At 40.0% G+C, this 25,849-nt stretch overlaps 1 protein-coding gene across 1 annotated transcript in view; it reads left to right on the top strand.

The window, feature by feature from the left end:
- Positions 1-25,849, top strand: part of ANGPT1 (angiopoietin 1) — a 256,479-nt gene that overhangs the window by 207,303 nt on the left and 23,327 nt on the right. The window lies entirely within an intron of this gene.

The following is a 25,849-nucleotide window of genomic DNA, read 5'->3' as shown; positions in this document are numbered from 1 at the left end:
GATTGTTGCTCTCATCAGGACAGTAAGTGTGTAGAGTTTGTATAGGTATCACTACCTATAGCAAACGCAGGATTTGTAGAGGGGGGTTTCCACACCACGCCATCAGTGGGCGTGACCAGCATGCATGGGGGCGTGGCTATAATATTAGACAGTGCTTGGCTGCTCTCCAACTCTTCCTTTCCCTATAATATACATGTCCAATGCTGTGTGCACTACTGTTAGGTGCAAGCAACTGTCCCTTTTCAAGCAGAGCCGTGTGAAGCGGGGGCAGGGCCCAGCCACCTTAATTATACAGTGCCCCAGGCTTGGAGGGGGGTTTCCAGGCACTAGGATACCCTCCCCTCAGTTTGCCTATGACTACCCCATACAGTAATCACACAGCACATTGTCACACCAGGGTTTAGAAGAGCAAATAATCACAATTATCTTTCCGTAGTAGACGATTACCTCTGTATTTCTTTCTATAATACTGTTCTCATATCATGAAGACACTGCTCTCTATAGTCTACAACTATATGTGTTTCCCCTATAGATGGCAAAGTGTAGCCAGCGACAGTCTCAGGTAATGTTTCTTGTATTAATCTTAAACTGACTGTCTCCAGGAAACACTGATTTCAATAAGCAAAATATTTTAGGAAACAAAACATGAAAACAACTCCCCTGTCCTCCACAATCAAGCAGGTGAGGGTCCGTCCACAAGATCGCTTATCAGACTCATCTTTCCCATACTGATTTCCCCGGCAGGGTGTCAGCTCTGTCAACCAGTGAGGTGCACTGTGAGAACTTGTGTACAGCAAGGGGAACCCCAGGGGAAAGACAGAGCACTGCCCAATGAACAATTAGCAAACTGAGTGCACTATTTAACAAGCAGTCTCCTTAGAAATAGAGGATTCATGGTATCTTTATGTATTACCTTTCTAATAGTCTTTAGGTATCGAAAAATATGACCTTCCCACCAGTCCTCATTAAAGAGCCAAATCTTACAGTACATGTGGGGAGAGAGGAAGAGGTGGGGATTGGTTGGCAGGTAGAGGGGATTGGTTGGCAGGTAGAAGGTTATCAATATTTCTACTAGTTGTGGTAAAAATAACAAATGGAGGTCGGAGGCTCTTTTTGGAAAAAATATTGTAAATATAAGGATTTTATCCTCTATCAAGGTCAAAGGTTTGTCAAGCTTGTTAATATGGATAACACCTATGTAGACGTAACTTTTTAAAGGACTCGGCAGACGAACTGGTGTCACTGTGAAACTCTCTGGTCAACAATATTCACCCCAAATCTGTTTAATATATTTGTATTATTATTAAAGACATTTAAAAATAAGTTCTTTAAAAAGAAATCAACAACTTCCCAAGATCAGTTGTTTAAAACGTGCTTTTGTTGGTTAATATCTATTATAGATGCGATAGGGGTTAGACTTTAATATATCACAGGTTCTTTGCATGGTGTACAAGACCATTCATGTGTGGAAGTATTGCAAGTATGTCGTTACAGCTGGAAAACATATGATAGTGTTGTAACGATACTACATGTAAAGACCTCCCAGGTTATAATCTTATCTCAGGAAAGTGATACGGAACACGTGTAATGAATCTGCGTATCAAGTACAATTGCTGCAGATAAAAGCTACATTCCTGGGTTAATAACTGAGCTTGAAAATCCAATACAAGACTTTGATGTCATTAATTTAGATCAGATGATTATGTGTAGACTACAATGAACACTCTTTGCAGCCACAGAAGAAGAGACCTCGGTATTTCATTGTTAAATCTTTTCAGGATCATTGTGCCAGGGTAGATGTAATCTCTCTATATTTACTTACTTCACGGAGCGTGCACAAATTTCCCCATGGTCACTGCCCACCTGAGATGTTTCTGTATGTCCCTTTGTGAGCTATAGATATGTAGATCCCATGTGCTAGATCAACATTATATCTAAGCAATGTATTTATTTCATTGGCACAGGTTGCCAATTTCACCACACTGGTTGTGGATGGGGGTGGTGGTATTTAATAGGGGCCATACTACTGTTGGGGTACAGCCAGGTTCCCCTAGTGCCTTTGGATCTGAGTATAAACTATAATGCAATATTATTCTGTGTCACCTTCAGGTTCCTTCCCAACCCCCATGGGGGTCATATATTATTATTTTTATTATTATTACCATTTATTTATATAGCGCCACTAATTCCGCAGAGCTGTGCAGAGAACTCACTCACATCAGTCCCTGCCCCATTGGGGCTTAGAGTATAAATTCCCTAACACACACACACAGATAGGCAGAGACAGACAGTCAGACAGGCAGAGACACAGACAAAGACAGACACACAGACTAGGGTAAATTTTTTAGCAGCCAATTAATCTACCAGTATGTTTTTGGAATGTGGGAGGAAACCGGAGCACCCGGATGAAACCCACGCAAACACGGGGAGAACATACAAACTTCTCACAGATAAGGCTATGGTTGGAAATTGAACTCATGACCCCAGTGCTGTAAGGCAGAATATGCTAACTACTAAGCCACCGTGCTGCCAATATATATATATTGGACTAGGGGCTATAGAGATCCTGTTTAGTAAATATATTGACAGTATATATATTTCAGGTTATCAAACTTCTTCATATCAAAGGGGATCCTTAATAACTTCTATTTCTCACTAATACTTGGACTGTGCATATTTTTAGGCATCCCTATTCTTGTGGGGTGCCACAAACCTTTTTTTTTTTTTTTTTTTTTAAATCCAGTATTTTTATTGAAATTTTTTAAGATATAAACATACTAAACAACAAAAAGAAAAGAAAAACAATCGCATACATATCAGAATTAAATGACGGAATTTACAAGATTACATTAAAGCATAATAATAATAAATGTGCTATATTCATTCAGGATCATACATCGTAAATGCTTATACATAAGTATGTTACACATGCAGGGTTTATTACATGGACTCAGATACTCATTATAAGAACTGCGGTAGCCATACATTTAAGTAGATAGAGCATCTGTACTAGATGACATAGGATAGAATGGAGACTCTAACCATCTGTACCATATATTCTCAAATTCCTTCAGAGCCTGTCTGCTAGTATAAACAAATCTCTTGTGCCTTATGGTGGTATTGACCAGTGCCTTCCAATTTTTAACCGTGGGACTCGTCGGGGCCAACCACAGCCTCGCTATACAGACCTTAGCCAACATCAATAACTGTGAAATGTACATTTTTGTCAGTTTATTAACTTTCCCCTTCAATCGGAGCCCAAAGAGACAAGTGGCCGGTGAACTAAGAGACACTTCAATTCCAGTAACCTGAATACATCTCCTGATCCTTCGCCAGAAGATTTGTATACATGAACACTCCCATAGAAGGTGCCAAAAGTTAGCATTGATCGAATTGCATTTTGGACAGTTAGGGGTAGCATCCGGGCGAAATTTTGCCAATCTAATAGGGGTAAAGTAGGCCCTGTGTAAGATAAACACCTGTATTTGTTGAAATTTTAATGATGAAGTATAACCTTTAGTACTGTCTGTAACCATTTCCCACTCCTTGTCTGATAAAGGGCCAATATCTATTTCCCACTGATTCCTCAAACCATCCAAATCATCTGCAGTGGATTCATGCAGAAGACATGAATACATTCGAGAGATCAGACCTCTATAACCCAAGGCCTGTAATTGTTTCCTCAGTGGATCCACCCCAAACACCAAAGTCTCCCCTTTAAATTGTGTGTCTAGGGCGTGTCGTAACTGAAGGTAAGAATAAAACATTGTTCTGGGTACAGAGAATTCCCCAACCAACTGTTCGAAGGATTTAAATACATTTGTATCATAAAGCTGACCTACCGACACCACACCCAACCGAGACCACTCCCTGGCCCTCTTCACTGTATTCAACTTCTTAAATTTCTTTGCCCCCCAGATAGGAGTATATGGATCAATGTCAGTTTGTTTCATTATTTTATTGCAGATTGTCCAAATCTTAACTGCCTGAATCAGGAGCGGAGGAGCGTGCATACCAAGCCGCCCCTCCAGCAGTGACTGTAAGGGAGTGTGATTAGAATTAAATTGGTGTACCAACACCCAATGTAGCTCATGGTAATCGGGGTCCGAAACCCATGCCTTAAGGTGGACCAATTGAGAGGCAAAATAATATAATTTCAAGTTAGGAAGTGCAAATCCACCAGAAGATCTGGATCTATACAGCGAGCTGAGCTTGACCTTAGCCCTTCCCCCTCCCCAAACCAATGAAATCAAATAGCTATCAATGCATCGGAAAATGGAGGGTGGAGTATATACAGGTGACTGCTGGAGTATATATAAAAAACTTTGGCTGCACCATCATCTTAATTAAATTTATCCTACCGGAGACAGAAAGTGGGAGCTTCTTCCATACATGAGTTTTTTTTTTAATGTATTTGATCTGGGGCCGCAAATTAAGTTCTACATATTCAGCGGAGGTATTAGAGATCCATATTCCCAAGTATTTGAATTTCGATGCCCATTTTAACTGTAAGCCTTCTGGCATTGTCACGGGACACTCCCATCCCAGAGGGAACACGCTAGATTTATCCCAATTAATTTTTAGGCCAGAATAAAACCCGAATCCATCAACCACCCGCAGCAAATGTTTTAAGGAAGTGTCGTGATCTGAAAGGAACAACAGCATATCATCTGCATATAAGCCACCTTATCCTCTCTGTGCTCTGATCTAAGTCCCACAATTTCTCTATCATGCCGGATCTTACAGGCCAGCGGCTCTATTGCTAATGCAAACAGGGCCGGAGACAACAGGCATCCCTGTCTAGTACCCCGCTCTAATTGAAATTGTTGAGAAAGATGCCCATTGACACAGACCCGCGCCACTGGATGGGAATACAAAAGTTTAACCCATTTTATAAATTCCGGGCCCACTCCAAATCGGGACAATACCTCCCACAGGTATGGCCACTCCACCGAGTCAAACGCCTTGGCTGCGTCCAAGGACACCACAACTTCGCTCTCAGAAGAGGGTGACCGCACCTGCAGGAGAGTATACAGCCTTCTAAGATTGATAGACGTGGACTTGCCCGGCATAAATCCCGTCTGATCCGGATGAATTAATTCCAGCACCACTCTACTTAACCTCAAAGCCAGTAATTTTGCTAGAATCTTAACATCATTTGACAAAAGTGAAATCGGTCGGTAGGACTCAGGGTACAACAAATCTTTCCCTGACTTAGGCAGCACCACCACTATGGCCTCTGCCATTGAAGGGGAAAGAGCGCCAATCTCACCCAGCTCGCTGAATGTATCCAACAACCTAGACACAAAAAAGGGCTGGTGCTTTTTATATAATTCAATTGGGATTCCATCTACTCCAGGGGCTTTACCATTAGGGAATGACATAATAGCTATATCAATCTCTTCAAGAGTAAAGGGTGAGTCCAAAAACTCCCTGCTATCATCGGAGAGGACAGGAAGGGAGATACCATTCAAATACTGCTGTAACGTATCCATGTCATATCTGACCTGTGACTTATATGTATTCGTGTAATATTTATGAAATACCTCAACAATATCAGGCATCAGATACTTCTTAACCCCACTGTCATCACAGATAACCGGTACTGCTGCCTCTGCCCTCTCCGCCCTTGTCAGATAAGCCAGGAAGCTACCATTTCTATCGTCCTCTGCATATCGTACATGCTTAGAAAACAGAAATTTACGTTTGGATTTCTCAAATACATACTCTACCCACTCTCTCTGGGCCAACTGCCATGTTCCCCTTGCAACCTCAGTTTTGTCCGCAATGTATTGTGCTTCTAAGGATTTACACTTTTTCTCTAATATCTGTTCTTTTTGTCTGGACGACTTTTTAATTTCAGCTATGCCAGCAATTAATGTCCCCCTTAGGAAAGCCTTAAAAGCGTCCCAAACTATAGGTGGCCTTGCTGTTACCAGATTATCTTCAAAGAAGCCTTCCCACTGTGTCACCAAGGTCCCTCCTGTACCCATCAAGGAGAGCCAGAAGGGATTTAATTTCCAAAAGGACTGGCCTCTATCAATTGCAAAATCAATAGATAGGCAGAGGGGCGAGTGGTCAGAGATTCCCCTAGCCCTATATTCCACGCTCCTCACCAGCGGTACCAGAGAGTGTGACAGCAGAGCCAGATCAATTCTTGAAAATGCATTATGTGATGTAGAAAAGCAGGAGAATTGGACATCTTCTGAGTGCATCAAACGCCATACATCTACTAACCCCATTTCCTCAACCAGAGCAGAAAAAGCCGACTTAGAGTTGCCAACTACAGCATTTTTCTCTCGCCATCTGTCTACCTCTCCATTTATCACATTATTAAAATCCCCTATACAAATGGCTGGAACATCTGGGAACAATGCCATGAATTCTCCACATTTCCTTAACACCTCACCATTATACGGTGGGGGTATATATACAGCTAACAGAATCACCGGAACCCAATTAATGACAGCCTTCATCAGTATAAACCTTCCCCCTGCATCCACTTGAATTTTTTCCAAGGAGAAGCAGAGACGTTTATGTACCAATATAGAGACCCCTCGAGAATTAGTCGTGTACGTAGAGTGGTATGCCCTACCTACCCATGCTTTTTTAAGGGCGAGTATTCTATCACCGTGTAAGTGAGTCTCCAATAGACAAACAATATCAGGATCATTTTTTCTAATTTGTCTTAGTACAAGAGAACGTTTCACAGCATTATTTAGGCCCCACACATTCCAGGAGAGAATTTTCAGCTCCTTATCAGATGTACCAGAATACATATAATAGTAGTCCCTCTTATCTCACTACCCCGCATCCCACACCCCAGCAGAGCATATATTGACATACTTATAAGCACATATAATCCTTGTTTATATATTTGCGATAACATTAAAACTACCCACAACTTAAATAACTTTAATACTAAACCCATACTCCCACCCTGTATACTCCACCCAACTTAAGTATACCTTAACCCTAACTAAAATTACCTTAAGATATTCAGCAGGCCAGCACACTACCAAAAAAGGTCACCCGCCAACCCGTTCAATACCAGAAGATAGAGGAAGGAAAAGGAAGGAAGGAAAAGGGGCGAATTGAGACAAGAGAGGTAAAGAACGGCCTTAAAGCCATGGGCTCTCCAGTCCATTACATATATATTTTTTTTTTTTACAGTGGACCTTTCAATATTAGTTTGAAAATCACAGACCCCACCTGAGCGAAATACATTTTTTTTTCTTGTACCACAAAAGAGAAATTACATTATGTATAGCAAATACCATGCATAATATCAATGACAAATCAGCAAGGCCGCCCTCTCTCTCTCTCTCTCTGCCCCTCTTGGGTCTGTCAACAAAAGCTTGGCTCGAGGGATGACTTTCAATAGATCGCAGCGAGGGAGCTGCTCTGCTACGCATGAAACCCTGACCCAGAATCAGGTCGTCTACGAATGATTTAGCACCGGGTTCCCAACGAACATGCGATGGGAAGATATGTCGCTATGAACGCTTGGCCGCCACAAGCCAGTTATCCCTGTGGTAACTTTTCTGACCAGGTTATACCTTATCTATTGGCCGGTGCTAAGATGTACTAGGGGGTCTACTAGCTTTCATGACTCGACAATGGCCTGCGACCGCTCAGCAGGCCAATAGATCCTCTTCGCAGAGGTCCAAGAGTCTGGTGACTTGGAAAGGAGTATCGCTTAATAAACAGGTAACAAGTTAAAGTTTCATGATCTGTCCTCTTCAATAACAAAATATATTTCCTAGGAGCCACAAACCTTCTTAGTTGTGCAATTAGACTTGAGCTTTACAGCACCTCAAATCTAAGTTCACCGGGAGAGGAGCATTGGCAACACCTAGGTGTGTTGTAAATGGTCCCACTTCAGTAGATCAGTGGAACAGGGGAATGCTGAACCTTACCCATAACTCTGTATTATATCATATCTTAGCCAATGCCAACCAAATCTGCATATTAATTTTGGAACAGTGATCATTTAAATGCAACCTCTTATACAAGCTATGTTTATCATATTAGCAGGGCCTGACTATCCAAGAGACCGGCTGCAGCCTAGGGTGCAACATTTGGGGAGGCTGAAATGTGAAAGGGAGAGGTATAAACTGAAATTCATTTTACAATACAAAAGAAAATAGTTGTTCTCCAAAGTAAAAAGAAAATATGAAATAAAAATGTAGTAAGGTTTTAATCTTGATGTATTCCCAAAGTAAAGTCCTCCTTGGGCGGGCGCTTGAGGATAAGTGAGTAGGAGAGACAAGGACGGCGACAGGAGCAGGCGTGACAGCCCCTCCCCCTTCACATCTTCAACCTCCGTAGCGCTCGTTCGCGCCTCCACTCTGCGCACAGGCGTGACAGTCCCTCCCCCTTCACATCTTCACCCTCCGTAGCGCTCGTTTGTGCCTCCACTCTGCGCACAGGCGTGACAACCCCTCCCCTTCACATTTTCACCCTCCATAGCGCTCGTTCGCACCTCCGCTCTGCGCACAGGCGTGACAGCCCCCTCCACCTTCACATCTTCACCCTCTGCAGTGCTTGTTCGTGCCTCCGCTCTGCGCACAGACGTGACAGCCCTTCCCCCTTCACATCTTCACCCTCCATAGTGCTCGTTCGCACCTCCGCTCTGCGCACAGGCGTGACAGCCCCTCCCCCTTCACATCTTCACCCTCCGTAGCGCTCGTTCGCGCCTCCGCTCTGCCGCACAAGCGTGACAGCCCCTCCACCTTCACATCTTCTCCCTCTGCAGTGCTCGTTCGCGCCTCCGCTCTGCGCACAGGCGTGACAGCCCCCTCCACCTTCACATCTTCTCCCTCTGCAGTGCTCATTCGCGCCTCCTCTCTGCCGCACAGGCGTGACAGCCCCCTCCACCTTCTCATCTTCACCCTCTGCCGTGCTCGCTCACGCCTCCGCTCTGTTGTACAGTTTAATGAAAATGAAATGAGTGACAAAGATTGCTGTGACCCTATTAAAAAGCCAAGTGGGAGCTGAGTTTCACAGGGACATATACAGTGATGGAGATGGTGGCGAAAGAAGACAGATTTTATATCAGGGATGCATTTATTTTTACCTACCACGTATTAGCCAGTCGTGGAAGGTAAGGAGACGCTACAAGCGTATTAGCCTAGGGTGGCCTAGAACCTTAATCAGGCCCTGCTTAGGAGAGCTATATTTTAATTTCTGATAAGTTGAAGCTGCTGTATGAACGATGAAAAGACTGCAGTCATTCTCTTTGTGTTTCATTGACCCATGAACTCTTGTCTTACCCCTTCACAAGCCTTCCTCGGGGTGTCAGACACGACTAAATCAATTGGAGTTTAAAATGAGCCAACAGTCAAGTTTCCAGATTCTTTATTTAGCATAAACCTTACTTATCTGATCCCTTCTTTCTGGGCTATCAAGTAGCAGTCTCTTGAAGATGAATAGGCTATTTCCAACTTGAAGGGTTTACATCCCTAGTTTAATAATGTCTAGTTTATAGTCAATTTGTTCTTAAACCTATTATAATAGAAAATGACTTTCCCCCATGAAAAGGTTACTATAGGGAACCAAATCTCCAGGCTTCTATTTATTTCTCAAGCCTGAATCCCCAACACGTTCATAAATGATGGCTAAAGAAATCATGGCATGTCACAAACCTGGTTCTGAATTCTAAAATACCTACCCCTTTGAACCGCAATTGTTATTTAGCCGGTATCTAAGAAACTATTCTAAAGAATCTTTGGGAGCTAGCGGGGCAAACAAGAGTGATGAAAAGCTGATAGACTTGTGAGCACTATGGTAATGTGTTCACTGCTTGCTCCATACTATAGCTGACTGCAATGTGATTATTTCTCCTGCATGCAGAGAATACATGTCTCATTTCTGTAGTGTAGGGTAAAGTAGTGGAAGCTTTTAAATTAAGACTTTAAAAAAAAAAAAAAATTATAACCTATTTTAAAAAATGTATTTAAACATTTTGGGCCAAATTCACAAAACATGCATTTGTAAAATAAAAAAAAGTGAGGGAACATTTTCGTATTGTGGATGTAACTTTATATTCATCAGCTATATCATGTTTTTTGTGTGTATATATATTAAGTTTAAATATTCATTTTTTTTTTTACCATGAGAAATTAAGCTAGAGAAAAAACTGTTTTATTGTAGGCATTATAAATATTTCTCTGGGATCATTGCCGATGTCTTTTCTACCTTATCGTATGGTTTTAGTAAGCCTGCATGTGGTAGAACTTTCTGATCATTAAATAATGAAGTTCACTAGATTAGCAGCGCCTGGTTCAAATGACCATCTGTATTGATATGAAAGCAGTAAGGGGTGTGCTTACTTTTGCACACCTGGCTTTTCAGAGCTTATTCTTTGTTTAATAAATAAGGATGAAGGTGAATACGTTATATGAGATTAGATTTAGCAAACTTTAGGACATGGTGAGGACCGGATGATTGTATAATGTAGATGTATAAAAACGCAGATTTGAAAAAGGACGTACTTTCTTTTTCACATGACTGTATATTTGTTTTAATTTACAATGGGCAAAAAGTCAAAAGACTAACTAAAGTTTGGATAAACAATTTCCTCCAACTTATCACAATAAACCCCTGAAATAACTGCTTTGCTGAAGGTTATAAAGTCGATCTGCAAAAATTGTTTCTTTATGAACTCATGCTGTTTGTTAAATCATTTCCCTGCTATTTGTATTCATTCACTGTGACTTACTTTGTGTCATTACAAAAATCTTAGGGTTAAGACCTCAGAATTCAATTAATAGTTGACTGAAGAGATTTGTTTATACCCATAGAGAATTTTAGAGGAGACTCGAGTTCCTGTGAAACTAGGGGAACCTTTTTTGTGCGGATATTTAATTTTTTTTTTCCTATAAAGGTATTTTTCCATAATGTGTAGAACATGTTTTATTTTTATATTATGCCTGTGTTTTCCAACACTGTCTTGGGTGATCACTTCCTTTTTATCTTAACTATCATCATCATCATTTATTTATATAGCGCCAACATATTCCGTAGCGCTTTACAATTGGGGAAATATAGTAAACTAATAAACAAACTGGGTAAAACAGACAAAGAGGGGAGAAGGTCCTGCTCGCAAGCTTACAATCTATGGGACAATGGGAGTTTGACACATGAGGTTAAGTCTACATTTGCAGTCGGCCCAGCCAGACTGCAAAAGTGACTCATAAGCTAAATGATCCTGTCACACAACAATGTTGGTCAAGGGGTATTTGTGTAACAGGTGGTAATAGGGTAATGTAGTAAGGTTAAGAGGGTGGTTGAGGAATATTATAAGCTTGTCTGAAGAGGTGGGTTTTCAGAGAACGCTTGAAAGCTTGTAGGCTAGAGGAGAGTCTTATTGTGCAAGGGAGAGAATTCCATAGAGTGAGTGCAGCCCGGAAAAAGTCCTGTAACCGGGAATGGGAGGATGTAATGAGGGTGGATGAGAGACGCAGATCTTGTGCAGAACAGAGTTGCCGAGTTGGGAGATATTTTGTGACAAGAGAGGAGATGTATGTTGGTGCAGCTTTGTTGATGGCTTTGTAGGTTAGTAAGAGTATTTTATATTGGATTCGGTAGAAAACAGGCAACCAGTGTAGAGACATACAGAGTGATTCAACAGAGGAATAATGATTTGCAAGGAAAATCAATCTTGCCGCAGCATGCAAAATAAATTGTAGGGGTTCGAGTCTGTTTTTGGTAAGGGGAGTAAGGAGGAAATTGCAATAGTCAATGCGGGAGATGATAAGTGCATTAATTAAGGTTTTTGCAGTGTGTGAGATATGTGCGAATTCTGGAAATATTTTTTAGATATATGTAACATGATTTAGATATAGAGTCAATGTGGGGAACAAAGGATAGGTGTGAGTCAAGGATTACACCTAGGCAGCGAGCTTGTGGGGTTGGATTTATGGTCATGTTATCAACAGAGATAGAAATGTCAGGTATGCTCTTGTTGGTGGGTGGGAATATTATTAACTCTGTTTTAGAAAGATTAAGTTTGAGTTGGCGAGAGGACATCCAGGATGATATGGCAGAAAGACAGTCAGTTACACGGGACAACACAGATGTCGAGAGATCAGGAGAGGATAGATAAATTTGGGTATTATCCGCATAGAGATTATCAGCGCTCCTCACAGTGACTCAGTAATCATGTATGTGCATGGCATCATAGAATTATTGGATAAGTCCTTAAATTGGCTACTCATACTGGGTCCGTTTTTAGAGTTAGGAGCAAACCAAAAGAAAAAAAGAACACATTTGCTCCTGGACGAACCATGTTGCAATGTACGTGGTGTGAATGTATTCATTTTTTTTATTTTTTTCATGCAGAGAAAAAATGGGCTGCTTGTACATGTAGCATAAATACTGGACAACCTTAATCCTGCCTTGACGTTTTAGAGCTGATCTAGGATACACCCCCTCCTAATCTGTCCACACATTTTAAATTCCCCCCCCCCCCCTGCAGTGCAACATGGTTTTGCCAAGATAACATAGTTAACAGATCAATACTTCTTTTGTATACTGTCAATAGGCACACACTGGGAAGCTCCTTGTAGTATAACTATTTATAATAAACTGTTTAGTCATCAGCATACAGACATGACAGGACTTACATGAACAACAACATTACTAGTTCTTTGTACAGCAGAGAACATTTCTGTAATAGAGTGCTAACACACTTAGTAACAGCGCCACCTGCTGTCACTCCAGTGTAATCACTCAAACAACATTAAGTCTCAGTCTGTTGTAGTATCGCAACAAACATTAAGGCCCACTGTCTGTACTTGATGTCTCCGCTCCAGCAGTGTAAGTGCAAAAATAACTTAAGCAACGTATGCGAAAATTATGCATAAAAAGTGTGATTATTTATATTAAAAAAATGCATTATAATATAAACCCACAAGACTGTAAATTAAAGGACCTGTCTCAAGTGTTTGGCAGTGTTAGCAAGAACTTGGCCAATGTCTGGGTGGCAATCAGGGTTTCACTAAATGATTCACAAATGATGCCAGGGAGCTGAAATATGTTTAACAGTCTGTTTGTATTGTACTTAGTGGCAAATAATTATTCTTGGCACATGGTATTTTTTTTTATGTTGTGTTTCTTTAGTACAACTGAAAAAAATATTTTAGTGGTCTATGAAATCTCTAGAATTGTAATAATTTATTTATTTATTTTATCAGCAATACAAGATGCGGCATTCAAAATTTAGAGTCACATTTAAATATATATATATATATATATATATATATATATATATATTCATGTTGAGCCCTGGGGAAGGTTATTTTTCTCACAGGCTTATTATGTCTTGCGTTCTGTTTTGACGTTTACTAGCTGCTTTTTGGGACTGTATATAATGAAGGGACGCTTTTTGGGTGGTGCTTCTGGGGTATGTTGTAATGAAGGCACTGACAGATAGGCTAATAGTTGTGATATTTCCTGTGTAAAGTCTTAAGTTACACGTTCCAGTTGTATTATGTTACAAAACGGTCATTGAGATATTTGTACTGTGTAACAAAATTACAATATGCAGATTGTCATCTAGCAGAGTAACAGAGACATTTCCATTTTAGGATTAAAATGCTATATAGTATAATACATATATCAGTCTCTACAAATAATCTTGCCTATATATAGCTCATATATATCTAAAATATATTAAATAGCACTTTTTAAAATTTTATATACCTTTACATTGATTGAGTTGAATTAGGCAATGGATGATAAAAGCAGTTTTAAATAAAATTAGTTTATTTAAATAAAATCAGTTATTTTGTTATCATAAATAAAACAAAAGCATTTACTAGATTTTCTTAAAACTGTGTTGTAAGTGCAGTTAAAAGTCCTAGTGACAGACAATATGTCACCGATAATCTTGAAAATGATGAATTACTTAAATTCCCACTGTGTGGTTTTAACTGTCATATACCAAGTAGAGCCTCTAAGCCTTACTGAGTGATATCCAAATTAAAATGGCATGGCCAAATGGCCAACATTTATAATAATGTGACAGGCTTAAAGGTGTGTGGCGGATTTAATTTAGTTATTTTTAGAGTAGTCGTTCTTTGTGAATTTCTGAAATGGGCACTGGGATATGATTATACATTTCCTCTTAGCAGATTTGTTCTTGTGAAAGTAACTTGATATGTAATATGTGACATTAAATATCATGTTTAGTCTGTTTATACAATTAATTACTGACATCAGAATCATGTCACAAAACTGTCTACAGTGGTTGTATTAATCCCACAGTGTGACAAAAGGCACAGATGTTATAATACTGTATAATGTATATTATATTTTTATAAATTAAGAAAATAAGAATATTCCTTAACAAAAACTGAATTATACTTACATTGTTTAGAAGTACTAACTACTAACATAAACTATATATTTGCAGAAAGCTAGGCCCTGTTGACCTACTGATGGCACTCTGAAACCAGTACTTAAACTTAGCGTTTTCACAGCTGTTTGTTCTAACAAGAAGCCAAAATCATTTTATGTGGCTACTCCTCTTGGAATCCCTGTGACTTCACCTTTTGGAATCCCTGTGGTTTCATTGGCTGAAGCCACTGTAATGTAATTGGCTTCAGTAAACTCATTTTTATAGGCTCCCTAATGAATTGCACCTAACACCGCTGCAGTAAAGAATATATGAAATTGTAAACTAAAGGGGTATCCCAGTGGTGTGGAGAATCCACTGACCAACAGGAAAAATCTAAAATAAATCCAAAATCCAACAGGTACAGAACGAAAGGAAAAGCAACAAGTGATAAAGGGGAAGCAAGAACAGAGAGAGGAGCTAAAACAAGCACAAAGGGGTAAAGACAACAGACACAGAGCGATAGAGAAAACAAGCACAGAGGAGTAAAATAAAAACAGATAGAGAGTTGTAAAGAACACAGGTATAATAGAGTAAAGAAAACAAGTACAGCGGTAAAGATAAAACAGACAGGAAAAACAGGCAGAAAGGGAAAACAACACCAGTATAAATAAGGCAAAAAAGAGGCTCAGGGGATAAAAGAAGAACAAACAATGTAAAGAGGGGACGGGGGCAGCATGACGAGGAAAAACAGATTTACATCAGAGAAAAGAGTCAGAAAGAGGACACAAAGCAAAAAGAGGTTCAACCAAGACAAAGGGGTGAAGGCACAAATTACAAGGGAAACAGTATCACAGTATCATAAAAAAGAGAATGTCTAGAACTGCCTATAAATGGTAAACCACACCTTGAAAATAATAGCAAAAATAAAAAGTACAAAAGACAGAATATGCTTCATGAAGTTAAAAATAAATATTAATGTGATGGCAAAAAAATATATAAAACTAGGGAGCTGTTATGCTTGCGGAACCAAAGTAAAGTTGTTCTTGCTGAAACATAACTATGAATAAATGTAAATAAATATATTGACAGTTGGAATTCTTAACGCCATTCGCTTTTACTGCTTTGGAGAGAGTTCAGTTTCAACAAATGGCCAATCCAAAACGGACAAATAGGCTGTGTTGTGGTGCATTGGCCTCACCCACTTGCATGCAGTGAGAGTGCAACAAAACTGTGCGTACTGTCCTGCTATCAGTATGCTGTGTCCTTTGTTTCAACTAAGCTGACTCCATCTGTACAGACACTCCTTGAAGCGGTCGGCAGATATTGCAGCTCCCCCTATTTAACAAAAGAGGAGATGCAGGGACAGATCTGAAAACGGGTCAAAATAGTGTTATTAGAAGAGTTTAATAAATACATCGACGTCTCACAGAATGGACTTCCCCATTTACTTGTACATTGTGAACTGATTTGAGACTCCAGAGCCGGTCTGATAAATTGTGAAACCTTCAGAATTGTTTTACGTTTCTCTACTTCTGTGTTGCATTTTTGCACAAATTAAAATCTATTTCTGTCTTTCCAATTTGAAGCAAATTGTTATCGTTTTGAGTAGTGCTACTTACTAAATACATTAGACGCAAAACCAATGGAAAAATCGATGCAAAGCAGGTAATGTAATGTAATATTAGATCAGTTCTGACCAGTTAAGTTAAAGGAATTCTATGGTTGTCTTTTTTTTTTTCTTTTGTCAAACTTTTGTATAGCTTTTTTTTTAACATTTTTGTAAAAAACTTTCCCTAAATTTTATATCTAATAACTTAAAGGTCATCTTATCTATACAGACCAAACATATTTTCTTCCCCTTAAAATGTAAAAGGTAATGTATTTTTAGTAGTAGTAATAATAATAATAATAAAATATTTCAACAGAGCCAACATATTCTACACTGTTTTACAGACCAATAAATTACATAGTATGTAGTATGTGTGAGTGTGTGTATCATGTGTGGCACAAATGATCTCTGTCTGAAGCCAGTATTAATTGTTTTGCCCATATCCCTACTGTCTAATCAGTCCTGTCCCAATAGTAATCCTGGTAATCATCATTATCATCATCAGTTATTTATATAGCGCCACTGATTCCGCAGCGCTGTACAGAGAACTCATTCACATCAGTCCCTGCCCCATTGGAGCTTGCAGTCTAAATTCCCTAACATACACACACACACACACACACACACAGACAGAGAGAAAGAGAGACTAGGGTCAATTTTGATAGCAGCCAATTAACCTACTAGTATGTTTTTGGAGTGTGGGAGGTAACCGGAGCACCCGGAGGAAACCCACGCAAACACAGTGAGAACATATAAACTCCACACAGATAAGGTCATGGTCGGGAATTGAACTCATGACCCCAGTGCTGTGAGGCAGAAGTGCTAACCACTGAGCCACTGTGTGGTGACATCACATGTTATGTGATCTAACCCAGTGATTGGCAGCCTGATACAATTCAGGGGCCACATGGGTGGCCATCTAAATGTAAAAAGGGCCGCACATTACCCATAATATCAGCAAAGAAAATTACATTTACTCAAAGATAAAGACACCTATCCGGCATTATAAACAAGTGTTACAAGTCAAAACAAACAAATGTGACTATAAAACAGAAAGAAGCTGGGGCCGCAGATAAAAACTCTCTGGGCTGAATGTGGCCCTATGGATGTCCATCACTGATCTAACCATTGAACATCTGAGAAAGCAGGACCAATGTTCGTTACCCGGGACCCCAAAAATATAGCAGTGGTGTTGATAGGAGACGAACAGGTGAGCATTATTCTTCATTAGTTTTAGAAACAGTAAAGAAAGGTTTCTACATGCAGTATTAATGGTTTAGATGCTAATCTCTTTTAATACTGTTATACAACTAAGACAGAGCTAAATTGACATCAACCAAAATTAGTGAATGATTGGTTTGTCATGTGATACAAATGAGTCGAGTTTCCTGTGTTTATTTGTATAGAATTCCTTTCCAATTGATGAACATTCAACCATTTAAAATGTGAGATTTCAACCAACATCAACACATCATCACTTGATAGCCTGTTAACAACACAGTAGTATTACCACATCGTAAAACCTGTCAAAACAAAGACCAGTTACTTAGAGTGAAGTCAAGATAATCACATATGGTCTTGTATCGTTCTCTTTTAGGTTTATTATTTTTATCTGCCGTCATATAACTTTGAATCTGAATACTAATAGACTGAGAACATGAGAGCCTAGTTCTGCTTTGATAGACATTATAGTCACATTTTAGCTCATCAGAGTTAATAGACTAATGAATAAAACACGAGAACATTGGAGCTCTTTAGTTTTAGCTTCTAGTAGTTAAAGTTAAGTTAGATTTCTGCTTTTTGCTTCCCCCTTCTAAATGTTATTCTACAAATTTGAATTCAGCTTTGATCTGGCATTCAGCAGTATGTTTTGCAAAATGATTGGGTGTTCATCCTAAAATATGGTATCAGTGCACCTCTAGCGGAGACTCGCCGGCCGGAGGGGAGGTCAAGTGACACGTACTGGAGGGAGAATGGCGCTGCGAATTGTGTCATCGAGGCCCCCATCCCGTCCACTTCACTAGGAAGTATGGGGGATCCAGGAGAAAGACATGCACTCCTGGGGCTTCAGGAAGAAGTACCAAAATTTTGGGAGTCTCAGGGACATTCTGGGAGAGTAGAAGGGTATGCTCTAGTGAAAAGTGTTCTTATGGACATGTTTAGTCAACGGAGCCATGGCGGTGGGCAGAGCAAGCCAGCCTTGTAATTGGCCCACAAGTTTCCTACTATGTAAAAAAATAACATAACAGTGGGCAATTGTGGGTTGGCCTCTAGACCTGATCTTGTGGCCAGTCCTCTAGACCTGCTCTTGTGGCCAGTCCTCTAGACCTGCTCTATTTCTGTATAGCTTGCTTTACATATGAACCTTCACAAAATGTCATATGTGGTAACACCGGAGATAGTCCATCGTTGATTATGAGGCTTTCTTATAGGAGATGGTGTATGAGAAACAGAACGGAGAACAGAAGTGGTTTATAAGCAACTGCGTATTGCTAACCTGCTGGACAGTACAATATTGTTATGGTAAACCGCTCTATATGCTCTTACACTACTGATACGTTCTGTAGCAATGTCATTCCATGCACACAATCACTAATCTGCACTCTCAGCTTTGTTCATCCGTCCCATAACTCTTGTTACGCTGATTTGCTTGCAGCAGCCAACTTCTTGAGGTGTTAAATACATGTTATCATTTCCAGCTGACTACTGTAATGAAATACTGCAATTCCTAGGCGGCCCTAAGCCTCTGAGTAATGTTATGCTAATGACATTTAATGTTTTTCAGCAGTGTTAATTCTTTGCTTACTTATGTATGTGCTTTTTTATGGCTTCATGTTTCTGTCCATAAAACACAGGGACAAGTTAAGCAGAAAACTGCTACTGAGTGATATGAACCTGGTTAATCAGTTGCTGGCAAAAACATTTAGGATAAAGCATGACGACGTCACTCAGAAAATGCATCAATTTCAGCTGCTTTCCAATGGAAGTCAGATGTCAAAAAAAATAGGACTATATAATTTAGTTGCAGGGCGTCCAATTAACAGCCCTCTGTAAATGGAGAGGTGTTCTGTTGAAGTTGATTCTTTTTAATGGAGCTTTTGAATAAAATATATCCAAGGACATTTTAATAAAGGGGTAAATAGGCGTTTGCCTGGCACCAGTAGTACAGGAAACCCACCATTAGACTAATAATTTAGACAGCCTAGCGCTTAAAAAGCAAAAAAGCATTTGCCAATCTTCAGAGGGTATGGTCACACCCCCCATTGTGATGTACCATTCACTTTCCACTGTCCATGTATAAGAAACAACACTAGTGGGAGGGAACAGTGTGCGTAATACTCACTGACCAATCACTGCCCACTCGTGTCAGAGGGGCAGGAGCAGCAGTGAGTGACCACAGTATAATGTATTATGGAGGAAAGCATAGTAAGCCACGGGATTCTCTCCCCCTGCCACCACTAATTGCTGCTGCCTGAGGTGAGGTACTCACTGATCCTCATGACAGCACTCCCCAGAGAGCTATCTTAGCCCCTAAAGGTCTATTGTTTTAAGGGGTGGTTGAGATGACCCAAAGCCTAGCTCAAACTCTAAACCTGTGCTGTCCTATCAGAACTCTGATTTCACCTCCTCAAGTTGTGAAAATATAATGACATAATAAACCTTCACCATACTTCACTCCATACTGTACCAAATGTAAATAATGTAAATAAATATGATGCTCCTGAGAATGCTTGGTGCATGTTATAGATTCAAATTAACCCTCTGATGTTGTAATTAGTCCAATCCAGTGAACATTATAGTTCCCTGACTGGAAGCAAAGTGGTCTAACCCTTGGAATGTTCTAATATTCTGATTGGCTAAATGTTGATTTATGAACATTTTAATGGTCTCATTGACCAGAGGGTGATCTCTCTCGCTCTCTCTGTGTATATATATATATATATATATATATATATATATATATATATATATATATATATATACATATACTTGCTTACATACATGCTTGTTATAACTTATGGCATTTCATATTAATGTTATCTAAAGCTGTGGTCGGGGAAGATGTTTTGCTAGACACAGCAGACTTCATATAGGTAATTCCACTGAAAAACATAGTAGTCAGCCACTATTAGCAGAAATTGGCTGATTACAGTGAACAATAGCTCAAACCTTAGCTGCTTAGCAATTGAAGCAATGTCAGTTATGTCTAGTTCTAAGCACAAGCTGTACAGCAAATGTACTGTAGTGTTAATGTAGACACTGCTGTATCATTGTAATATGGAGACTGGTGGAGAGAACGAGCCTTAGACAATTGAAGCTCTGTTCCAGACTCAAAGCAAACAGTTTAATGTTAAAATAGCCCAAATGAAAAATAAACAGATAACATCTATAAAGAGTAAGTAAAACAAGCATTAATGCATCATTAAAATTCCTGTGTATTCAGGTGATTGTTTTCTAATCCTGTGCATAAACATTTTCAGTAAGACTCTTTATATAAGTCATATTATATTATATTACATTATATTCTTTTGTGCTGCATGTTCAATCCTGTATGTAGGATTCTGTGTGGCATAAATAACTAGCACTTTTTAGGTGCTTACTGTTATTCGCCATGTACCATTGCCGAACTGTCAGGATCTGTCTGCAGTCCTCTGCATTACATGCTGCTTGCATTGGCAGCTCCTGTCTCCTGGACTTTGGATTTGTGTTTTATGCATTATCTGTAGTGCCTCTGTTCACCAAAGGTGTTGCTATTGTGCGGCCTTTCATCACTAGAGGTTAACTTGTTGCACCAACTATCTCTTGCACCTGGGTATCTTTCTACTTATACCTGCCACTCCCAGCATATGTAGCTGGTCATTGTTGTTGTTGCTGTTGTTTGTTGCTGTGCTGTTCCCTGCTGTGCTCCTGGTTCACCTGTTCCCTGGGATTTTTTCATATTACCTGTTTACCTGCATCAGCCATGTCCCTGATATTTGCTTTCTGCATCTCCCTGCAATCCTCATTCTATACCTACACCATCCGGTTTGTACCATCCAGCATTAAACATTGTGTATTTCACTATATTTCTAGCTCCTTAGCTGTGATTTCTGCATTGAAGTGTGACAGTATGAACAGCCCAAAAAACAGTTTTGGAGCCATGTGATAGATTCCGCTTCAGATTTTTATTCCTGGGACTTTTCCTGTTTTCATTCGCTTACTCCTGCAACATGTTTGCCTTACAAATCACTGAGCTACCTCAGCTACAGGCTCTACAAGCAGATTTACTTTTATTACGATCTCAGCTAGCTCAGTTTTCTGCCTTACTTATGAACCCATTCAGGAGACTGTCAGATTTTGTTTCTCACAATTCAAATACTGTTGATTTGCCTCAACCAACCGTCTCTGCTGCTGAAACAGTGAAAACATCCTCTCTTAATAGTGCTACTACAAATTTACTGTTTACCAAGGACTATGGTGTAATAAACTCCAGGTTCACAGGTGATCCAAGACCCCATCTGACCGAAGAGGAGCGGCGGCGCAGAAGAACTAATAAATTATGTCTCTACTTTGCCAGTAATACATACTTTTTACAAGACTGTCCTCTCCGCAGACCACGACAGCCTACAGAACCGTCTTCTGTTTATTCACTGCCTCATTCTGGATTTGTTTGCACTTCACTTTCTGTTCCCACATTACAGGAGTGCCATTTCTGGCCTCCAGTCCAGAGGTGCCACTTCCGGCTGCCATTCCTGAGTTGCCGGCTCCTGTCGCCTGTCCTGAGGTGCCAGCTCCTGTCGCCTGTCCTGAGGTGCCATCCTCTGCCTCCAGCTCAGAGATGCAATCCTCTGCCTCCAGCTCCGAGGTGCCATCCTCTGCCTCTAATTCCGAGGTGCCATCCTCTGCCTCTATTTCCTAGATGCCATCCTCTGCCTCCAGTTCCGATGTGCCATCTGCAGTGCTTCTGTTCACCAGAGGTGCTGCTATTGTGCCTTCCCTTTCATCACTAGGGGTTAACTTGTTGCACCAATTATCTCTTGCACCTGGGTGTCTCTTTACTTATACCTGCCACTCCCAGCATACCCTGCTGGTCATTGTTGCTATTGTATGTTGCTGTGCTCCTGGTTCACCTGTTCCCTGGGATTTCTTCATATTACCTGTTTAACTGCATCAGCCGTGTTCCTGATATTTGCCTTCTGCATCTCCCTGCAATCCTCATTCTATACCTAGACGCCTAGACCATCCGGTTTGTACCATACTGCAATGAGCATTGTGTGTTTCACCATATTCTGGGCTCATTAGCTGTGACTTCTTCATGGAAGTGTGACAGGAACATGACAAAACCGCTCATATTTCACCCATACATGTCTACTTTTTGGTAGTGTGGTAGGTGGGAAGGATGACAACGCATTTTCAATAATCATCGTGCCACAGCTGTGAAACGATTGCATTGAGGGCCCCACCCACTTCTGAACAAAAGAAATGCAGGATCCAGGACTCTCTAAGGAGTCCAGAAGAACTCTCCAGAATTCAGAAGTCTCTTGGACATTCTGGGAAAGTAAGGAAGTATGATTTCCCCCTCCCCCCCATATACACTAAACTTAAATGCTCTTAGAGAAGTCAATTAAATTGTCTATAAAGAAAATGAAAGCGACAAAATGAACAAAACAAAACAAATAGTGAAACAAAGAAGTTGTGTTAGTTACTGCCTAGACTCAACCTAGCTTAATGTGTGCCTGTTGTCTGCACAGAGTGGAGGGAGCTATTTTGCACCCTATCAATTTTCTAGGATGAGTGTCATTGATATCTTGTGAATTGATAGGTTGTACCACGTATACTGGTTTAGCCCATAAAATGGCTACCTCCACAGTAGGCGGCATTAGTACTTTCATTTAGAACTTAATCACAGAACTTATTTCATTTTTATTCTACTCACAAACACCCTTCGCCTCCTGTTCAAAGTGCAAAAGAATTGCATTATCCAGATATGTATGACATCATCAGTAAAGAAGCAGCCGCACCAATTAGGGGAAGGAGGTTAGTAAAATGGATTGCACATTGGAACTTTAATACATGTTATGTATGATCTGTATAGTTAAACATTTTACAAAAACAAATCTGCAGTGGGAGTCCAGATAGATCAATTATTTGGAAGAAAACAAGTTCAAGGGCTAGATTTACTAAACTGCGGGTTTGAAATAGTGGAGATGTTACCTATAGCAACCAATCAGATTCTAGCTATCATTTATTTAGTGCATTCTATAAAATGACAGCTAGAATCTGATTGGTTGCTATAGGCAACATCAACACTTTTTCAAACCCGCAGTTTAGTAAATATACCTCCAAGTCTGCTTTTTGGACAAACCTGCAATCTCAACAACATTAGACAGTGCTCTCCCGAAGTGTGTGCCTCCATGTTATTGAGACTCCAGCTGACATGTGTCATCATTAGGAGTTCAGCTAAGCAACCACTGTGAACTGATAATTAATCCCTGCTACAGTAGCTGTTCAACAACCATGACCTCTGACTAATTAATTGCATTAATGAAACATTATGTTCAATTTAGTTAGTTTTTTTTTTTGTTTTTTTTGTTTTTTACATGAGGCTTAATTAAAATATCAGCAGCCCACATTTTTTACCGGAAACACAAAATAATGTTTACAAATGTGTCATTTCAAGGATTTTTAACAAGATTGTACATTTTTATAGTTTTATTATGTATCTTTATAATTGCTGTTGTAAATAGCATTCCATAATCTGAAACCGTAGAGACACCAGCGATAGTTCATGTAACTCTGAGCGAAGACTTTGTGGCTCGTAAAGAATTAGGAACCAACCCCATTAGAGGAAGTATGATGGGATTTATACACTGTTAATTAACATGACATGCCAAAAGAGGAACAATAAATGTGAAATAATTACTGGTCTGTCTAATTAGGTTGTTAACGTAAAGAAGAATGTCATATATATAACTAAAAGGGTAGTTTATGCCCGTTCATGTGTGTCTAGTTATATGCCAATTTTAACTAATGAGTGTTTTTTTTAACTGATCCGTGCTGCAATTATTAAAAATATTACAACAGATGGCTGATAATAGCTAAACTACATGTATGCTATTATTGTCCTGAAATTTTCATTTTTCATCATAGAAGTTAAACTGAGAATCACATCTTACTTTGCTTAAATAACACTATTTGTTCAGTTTAATTTTTTGCACTTAAGTGAAGGGAATGTGGGAGGAGACCGAAGTACCCTTAGAAAACCCCAACAAACAAAGGTAGAACATACAAACTCCACACAGATAAAGTCCTGGTCAGAATTCATCTCATGTGTCACGATCTGCCTCTGTCTGCAGTACATCATCTCCTCTTGGGTGATGCTTTGACTATATCAGATCCTTCCTGCAAGGGGTTATTCCCTCATCATTTGTCTAGGATTCTGAACACCTGTGCCTGGTCTTTATAGTCTGCCTTTTTCAGCAGTCTACTACCAGTTCATCAGTTGTTTGCTGTTCCTGGTCTCACTCTATGTACTCCTGTGATCTGTAACTAATTGATCTCTTTTTATCTGACTCCTGCTTGGCTTATAGAGTTGTACCTTTTTCTATGACCCTGACTTCAGCTTCCTTGGCTTTGCTTCAGCTTGCCCCTTGGTGTCGTTGTGGATCTCCCGGTTTCTGACCTTGTATTCCTTCTGTGGAGACTCCTGCTATCTCCTGTGGATTATCTAGCATCTGCTATAGCTGCTACAGGTGCAGCACTCAGTTCCTGCTACCTCCTGAGGATATTTCAAGATATAGAATATCGCAGATAACACATATGTATACCTTCACCTCCTGTGTCTCTGAGGATTTTCCTACATTCAGGATGTGCTATAGCTGCTTCTCGTGCAGCACTCAGTTCCTGATGTTTATTCAGTGCAGTATCTGTTTCCTATTGTTGCAACTACTACTGCCAATATCTGCTGCCAATTGTGTCAACTACTTCTGCCATTATTGTCAATTTAATTAAACTCTGCATCAATTGCCTGTAGTGCTTATGGACTTGTACTATCTGTATTTACCATTGCCTGCATCAAGATATTTACCTGTGTGACTCTTGCTTTAAACAAAGAGCTATGTTTTCATATTCAAGCAACTCTCCATGGTTTACATACTGGGAACCCTGACATCAGAGCTGTGAGGCAGCAATGTTTAAATTTGTCAAACGACCATTCATGTTATGTATGTCTGGCTGGCATGTTGTCATTTCCTGGTACCAATCTCTGTGTTTAGGCATCAGAACCATCATTGCCACCAGCTACAATTTAAGTCTTCAATCAACTAATGGAATTTTAGGCTTTCCATTAGTCCACGTTCCTCTAACTAGAATGGAAATATGAACAGCCAAATATGTTGATGCTGGTATTTGCAATACATTGTTATCTGCACAAATGCACCTAATTATCCGCATTGCGCCTAACGAAGAGCACGCCTTCATTCCTGGTTTTGGATCTGCCCTTGTTGAAAAGCTCTTCGCACTTTTTTGCAAGTTTGCAAGCCTGTTTGTATTTGAGTACATCCAGCCTACGTTTAGTTGTCATTACTCATCCCATCATAACATACAAAAGTTGTCATCTCCAAAGATGTTACTATTTACATGTGTAAACTCTACGCATCTGGTATAAAATCGGATGCAAGATAGGGGAAGATGACATTGTGCTGCCGGGGTTATATTTTTGTCAATTACCTTAAATGCCTCACACATTAATATCTACTTGTTGATTTCTATACTATAATGAAGCCCGACATACAGAACTCCCTGCACTACCCTTCTAATATCTGGGACTACAGAGAAGTGATGGAAAACAAATGGCCCTAGGGCCGCCTGTGGCCCACCGAGCCTTTTCCTGCGGCCCCCAGTTCCTTCATTCTTTA

Source organism: Mixophyes fleayi, chromosome 5, assembly GCF_038048845.1.
Source record: "Mixophyes fleayi isolate aMixFle1 chromosome 5, aMixFle1.hap1, whole genome shotgun sequence".
NCBI classification, from domain to species: Eukaryota; Metazoa; Chordata; class Amphibia; order Anura; family Limnodynastidae; genus Mixophyes; species Mixophyes fleayi.
Note: the sequence above shows the minus strand (reverse complement) of the source record. Positions and strands in the feature narration are given on the sequence as shown.